Source organism: Physeter macrocephalus, chromosome 4, assembly GCF_002837175.3.
Source record: "Physeter macrocephalus isolate SW-GA chromosome 4, ASM283717v5, whole genome shotgun sequence".
Classification (NCBI taxonomy): Eukaryota; Metazoa; Chordata; class Mammalia; order Artiodactyla; family Physeteridae; genus Physeter; species Physeter macrocephalus.
In genome coordinates, this window is record NC_041217.1 from 15791099 (window position 1) to 15798143 (window position 7045).

A 7045-nucleotide genomic window follows, 5' to 3' on the forward strand; every position below is an offset into this window, starting at 1 on the left:
GTATAAAATAGATAACTAATGAGAACCTGCTGTATAGCACAGGGAACTCTACTTCATTTTGCTGTACAGTAGAAACTAATCCAACATTGTAAAACAACTATACCCCAATTAAAGAAACAAAAAGGAAAGAAATACAGGCGAGGGAAAGCCTCAAAATGCAGCTGATGAAGAGACAGAGGGGTATACAGAATAGGAGGGTCAGTGGTGGACGGCATATATCAGATATATACATGTATATATGTATGTAGTTTTGTTTAACAATTAGCCCACAATCCAAAAAGCAATGCTTGGGAACAGACAAATAGAGATGCATGTCAAAACTAAAATGTCACCTGCCTTTATGCACAGCCCTGATCAAAACATACTAGATCACTGGGCTTTATTTTGAGAAGCAAAATAAATGTCAGAAACTAAAAAGAGTCCAAATGAGTCAAATATTGGACAACTGGATGTATTGGCACACATGGAGAACGTGAATTCTACAAAGATTTCCTTTTTAAACAGGAGGCTATGGTGGCTCTTGGGAAGATGTTTGGTATGGGAGAAGATGGAACCTATCAAATAAAATGAGATAATATAAATATTTCATTTAGTCATTATCATCTCTCTTTATGATGATGAGAAGACATTATTATCATATTTTTTATTCTAACTCATAAAAAATGGTCAATCTTCCACATTTGTAATGGGCTACAGCACACTAATCTTAGTTTGGCATAAAGCTCATACAAACCACTCAATATTTTCAATATAAATGTAATGACTTCTGATTTTAGGGAAAAATAACAACGATCAAAAAAAAAAGAAAAAAACCATCACTGGTTAACTCTAACCTCTCCTATTGGTCATTTCTATAAGTATGTGCATTTGCAAAAAATAAAATAAACTTTCTGCATATTCATTATGAAGAAGATGGATGATATCAGTAGGAGAGACAGCAAATTTCTTCTTGAGGATTAGGCTCCAATTGGTTGAATTTCAACATCAACCTGGCAATTTTACTATTAAGTCAGCAGAAGTGAGTTACTACCGGAGAACATCAGGCAAAGGGAAGGGAACACGCTAGAATAAATTGTGCATTATTTCTGGCATTAGTTAAAGGAACAGAGCATTATAAGAAAAAAAATACAGTACCATTGATTTTTACAGGTGTTTAATACAGATAAGCTGAAAAAAGGGTTTCCATTTTAAGCCCAGTGATGGCTAAAGATGCATTCAAATATGTTCAAAAGCAATCTAAAGTCTTCTAAAATGGTGTTTAAGCTATTCAAGCAAAACGTAAATAGTTTTTGTCGTAGTACTGAGGAAGGTAGAACAAAAACAGAGTCCAAGAAGCTGACCCTGGCACACTGCCGGCCACTGTAAAATAAGGGGGGGGGGTGTCATTAAAACAGAGGTAATACCATTTATCCATTACATGATCACAGGTTATTTAGTGAAAACAGTAACAGACTGTCCTTAGGAAGGCAGGACGCATAATTACCGTGCAAGTCTCCAAGGCCCCCTCTCGGAAAAGAAGGAAAAAAACAATCAAGCTGAAGACATATATGTTTAAGAGAGTCATTATATAAAGAAATTAAATCTAGGGTGTTTTACCTTGTCTGTTTTAACACATTTCTTTAAAGTTCATTTATGAATAGGGAAACCTTTGCTTTTATCTAACACTGAAAGGATACATCTAAGTGCTTTGCAAAAACCAAATTATATGAAAAGTTTATGTTGGCATAATTTCTGAATGGATAATGTTTCTATTTCACTTATTTTGGGGTGCCATTGGCCTCCAATTTCTGCAGAGCTGTTTGTTCACATAGTAGAACACACAACAAACAAAGCAAAAACTATAGCAACCACGTTTAACCGCATAAACAGAGCATTCATAAATGCTGTGAGCCAGGGGGAGAGATGTTTGCTTTTGGCGTTCTTCACCATGTGCTATGATTTGTCTTCTTCTCATTAGCAATCAGCCTTTCTTTCTTAGAAACATATTTTTATAACTCTGGTTCAAACATAAGTCTAATTTTAAAGTTTGAATCCCTTGCACATCTTTTTTTTTTTTTTTTTAATCTACTCCTCTCTTGTCCATGACATTGGCTGGATATCATTTTCTCTTCCCTAAGTGTTATGATCATATCCTAACTGACCCGGTCGCAGGGTAGGTGCTCTCGTGTGAACAAAAAAGAGGGAGCATGGTTAGCCAAAGCCCCTCTGGTCAAATGATCAACAAACACAAATTTAGGGCTTCCCTGGTGGCGCGGTGGTTGCGCGTCCACCTGCCGATGCAGGGGAACCGGGTTCGCGCCCCGGTCTGGGAGGATCCCACATGCCGCGGAGCGGCTGGGCCCGTGAGCCATGGCCGCTGGGCCTGCGCGTCCGGAGCCTGTGCTCCGCAACGGGAGAGGCCACAACAGTCAGAGGCCCGCGTACCGCAAAAAAAAAAAAAAACCAGAAACACAAATTTAGTGCCTCTTTCCTATGCATCTAGCATGGAGAACAGGGCTGATATGAATGAGGATAGAAGGGACTCAAGAGACAAAAATATCCCTCCCACAACAGGCATTAGAATAATTGCAAAACATCATGTTACCTGGGATGAAAGAACGCTGTACAGCTGAACAGTTAAGTCTAAGTATTGTGAAGAATGAACTTCAGGAGAAGCCAAGCAAAGTTGGAGAGGTTTATTGTAAAGATGCCCAGTCACTAACAGATCCCGTGAGCTGCGAGGGCTGACTCGTGTTCTGGAGATGCTAAAGGGGAAGTCCCAGGACTCAGAAGCTGATGTTTGTTAAACACATGATATGATCAGCCATCAGAGGACCTAGACAAGTTATCTTGACTAGCCTGGTTAGTGATACTTGGGGACACACGCTGGCTCAGCTGTGATCATGTCTCAGAGTTTCCACAGGAAAAATGTCATAAGACTCCTTTATGTCATCAGTGCTAAGAAGACACGTAAAGGCAGTCTTAGCAATATCAGGAACTTGGTAATATTTTGGTATTCAGTTATATTTGCAGTATTATGAAACTTTATCTAAAATGGATAGGGGAACATGACTTAACTCAGACATTGGAATTTACACTATAGAGAGTTACACGACCAATTTTAATTCTACATAGATGGGGCAGCAAGAGCACAAGTGTGTTTTTTGAAAACAAACAACTTTTTATTGAAGTATAGTTGATTTACAATGTTGTGTTAGTTTCAGGTGTTAGGCAAAGTGATTGTTTTATATATATATTATATATAACACATATATAATATATATATATTCCTTTTCAGACTCTTTTTCCATTATAGGTTATTACAAGATATTGAATATTGTTTTTGAAGCCAGAAAATCAAGGTCCAAATCTTTGCTTGACCAACATCAAGCAACATTTGATAGATCATTTAACTTCTCAGGTGTCTTGTCTGTAAAATTGGGAAACAGGAAAACTTGCCCCTCCCGGGGATGTCATGGTGAAGCTCACACAGGTGGATATGCACGAAACTGCCCATAAATGCTGATGCACTCTACATAAATCATTGTTAGCGTTATTCACCTGGGTTTATACCAGGACATCCTGCTTGCATAGGAGGAAAATCACTCGGTAAACATGCTCACTCCCTTGGGAAAGAATTCTTACCACTCTTGTGAATTTGAGGAATAACGTCTGAGTTGCATTAACTGGTGTTTATTAATGTATTATGAACCACTGCCGTGGCATCTGATTCACAATAAAAAGATTAAGCAGACTAATTTGTCATTTATTTTCCAATGCCTGCTTTCCTGCCCGAAGCACCACTAATATCCCAGGAGCTCGTCAACCCAATTATTTCCCATTTTGCATTACTTGCTGAAAATAGTGCTAATGTGCCGAAAAGGCTTTGCTCCTTGGTGATGAAAAAACAAAACAAAACAGAGCAAAACAAAAACAAAAAAAACCCCTCCTACTCTACCCACCTCAATACTGTTGTCATTGGGTGAGGAGAAACACCCCCAGACCACGGGGCTATATCTAGTAATCAAATCAAATTAGCAGCCTGACTGCACTGTGGACTCGAGCCACAGACCTGTGTTTATTATTTATTTTGGGGGTGGAAGGGAATTCCATCTGTAGAATGAAATTCACAAGCTAGAGGGAGCTGAATTATACTACCCCTATATACACAAACAGTTTTGTTTGTTTGTTTGGGGAACTGCATGTCAAAATCACTCAAATAACTGGTGAATTCAACTTTTTTTTTCTTCTCAAACATTTAATAACCAGCTATTTAGCCAACTCCAAATATTAATTTGCAAAACTAATTATTTGTGAAGTAGACACAAATCAGTATTAATAGAAGCATAAAGATACCTCGTTGTCTATGCTTTTTTAATTCAGCCTCATAAATAGTTTTTAACCTTAATATGTAACATTTCTCCTACTTGCTTCAGTCTGTTTCACTTTGAAAATGTGCTTTTTGCTTATCCCAGGAGTTTCTGTATTGCTTAAAGCAAAATACTCCAGCGTACATTCACAGCTATGAACTGTAAACACTTTCCTACCTTATTCTGCCCAAGGCTCAGAGCCAGTTTAATTGTCTGTGGATAATTTCAGAAGCCTACAAGACTCCACAGTCATGAAAAATTATTATTTTTTAAAACTTGCCAATTTTACCAGCAATGTAAAATTTCTATTTAAAAAACCCTATCATTTTAGCTGTGGGGAGACACTGACGGAAAACATAGTGTTTTTTTTCTTTCAAGTAAGATCAGCTTCAAGGATGAGATGCAGCAGATGAAATTAATCTCTATGAGTTTATTTCTTACCATTATTTTCTTAAATCCTTCCCTCACTTTAATCAAGAACACGAATGTTAAGGGCTTGATGCAGGGAAGAAGCATAAATTAGTGGTTAGCAAAATAGCCAGCAAGCCAGGAAACATGAATTCTATTCCCGTCCAAATGGTCTTAGGTGAGCTCATGATTTACAGCCTCAGTTTCTCCATCTATAAACAGAAAGCGTTGCACTTACCACAAAGGAAAGCTTCACGGTGGTAATGTGGAGTGCCGACTGTGTGCCCGGCACAGAGCTAAGTGCTTTTAAAGGATTATTTTCTTTAATCCTTCGAAGTAGATAGTATCACTATCCTAACTTTACAAATAAGGTAACTGAGGGACAGAGACGTTGAGTAACTGACCCAAGGTCACACAGCTGGGAGCCAACTGCAAAGGCTGAGCTCTAACCCTTCGGCCACACTGTTCTCTACATCCCTGGCCTTGAGGAATGGGATAGACTGCATACTGAATCCAGATAATTATCAGAATAGGGGCCCAGATTGTCCCTCTCCTCTCGGGGCTCCGTGGCTGTTCTCCCTAATCCACACGCTCTGGGCCACTTCTGCCACCTGCCTTGGGGGGAGGACCACCCAGGCTCGGGCCTCCCTGGCTGCGCTGCCCCTGGCAGCACCCACGCACTGCAGCTGTCACACAGCAGAGCTTCATCTGCCAACCGAACCCAAGCAAGACCTCTGGGCACGGTCAAGTGCAGCTGGTGGAAGGGGGCTCAGATTTCCAATGAACTGAACACAGTGGAGCAGTACTGTCACGCGACCATTACGAAAGCACAACTCGCTGCTCGTTTTTCTAGCAGAAGTGCGTGGTCTATTTAAAACTACCTCCCCCCAACCGCCCCCCACTCCCCAGCTCTTGCATGTCTTCCTAGGGGTAAAGTTCAGCCAGGGGACTATCGGCCAGATGTTATCTGGTGTCACTATTTTCTTTGCAAAATGAGGACCAAACACAACACAGAAACTGGCTTCCAGAGGAAAACTGTCACTGTTGCTGACAGCATGGATCCCAAATGGCACACTTGCAGAGTGTAAAGGGGCAACGCTGGGACCCCTCCATTGGAACCCGGTGTTCGCAGGAAAAGCCAACTTGAACTTGACTTACCGCAGAGGCTAGTGAAACGCCTCATTCACTAGTAGGATTCATCTCCTGTATCAGAGCGAACTTGCCAAAGCGAGAGCAAAGGTTTTAAGAGGTCTCACCACACCGTACCTTTGGGGTGCTGTACGAAACATGGTTTTAAAATACACCGTATCGGTGGGTGTTCATTAGAAACCGTGGTCATTTAACACATTTTATAATTGTGAACTCAGTAAGAGCTACTGATCTTCACATTTCACGACTCTGATTAAGCAGTGAATAGTAGAACGATGCCTTTTGTACTTAAGCCAAAAATAAATAAGCAACCAATAAGGAATGTTACAGTAAAAGAACCAAACTTTTGGAAACGCCCTAGGACTTTAATGTGTCTGGAATAAGAATGCAAATGGTATACACCTAACTTTCCTGAAAGTCAAGAGTGTTTACATGCAATTGCTAGATCAATATTTGCACATTTAAAAGAACTAAACTGGCTTAAGAGAAGCCTGGTATACGCTAAAATCTAACTGGAAGGAACAGAAGAAAGGAATCATACATACGACTTTAAGATATTTGAAAAGCTTCTCCCTATTTAGAGGCCTTTCAAAGATGGCAAACACTGAAGATTTGCCAATAAAGAAAGAAAATCTTTCCAAACAAGTCATTTAAACAATGTGGAACATATGTCAAGGCTTCCTTATCTTATTCATGGTTTAGAGAAAACATTTTGTGATCTTTTTAAATTCAGGTAGTCTCCCTACAAAACGTTGCTTTCTTTGGTTCAAAGATCAAAACTAAATTTCAACAATATTGTAGTAAAGCATCACATAATGCAAACTGTTGTTACTGAGAAGAAAACAAACAAACAAATAGGAGCTTAGTGAGTCAAAATAAATTAATTAATTAATTAAAAATCCTTACATGACAGTGGCATATATGTCAGTGTTCCTATATGTTAAGCCTCAAAGAAAAGGTAAAGATTGGGAAGGGTCCAGCTGAGAAGAAGGCAAGATAGAGTTTGAGGAAAGAGATACAACCTTAGAAATACAGTCTAGGCTACAAACAATAAATGCTGGAGAGGGTGTGGAGAAAAGGGAACCCTCTTGCACTGTTGGTGGGAATGTAAATTGGTACAACCACTATGGAGAACAGTA

General features: G+C 39.5%; 1 protein-coding gene across 26 annotated transcripts in view; it reads right to left on the minus strand.

Moving 5' to 3' along the window:
• Positions 1 to 7045, minus strand: part of ESRRG (estrogen related receptor gamma) — a 665923-nt gene that overhangs the window by 320251 nt on the left and 338627 nt on the right. The window contains exon 1 of one of the 26 annotated variants that reach the window (XM_028488325.2): positions 4996 to 5164. The exons of 24 other annotated variants lie outside the window; for them this stretch is intronic. The gene's annotated coding sequence lies outside the window, so the exon portion shown is untranslated. Of the gene's footprint in view, positions 1 to 4995; positions 5165 to 7045 lie in introns of those variants that run through there. One more of the 26 variants, XM_028488327.2, reaches the window with a different exon arrangement.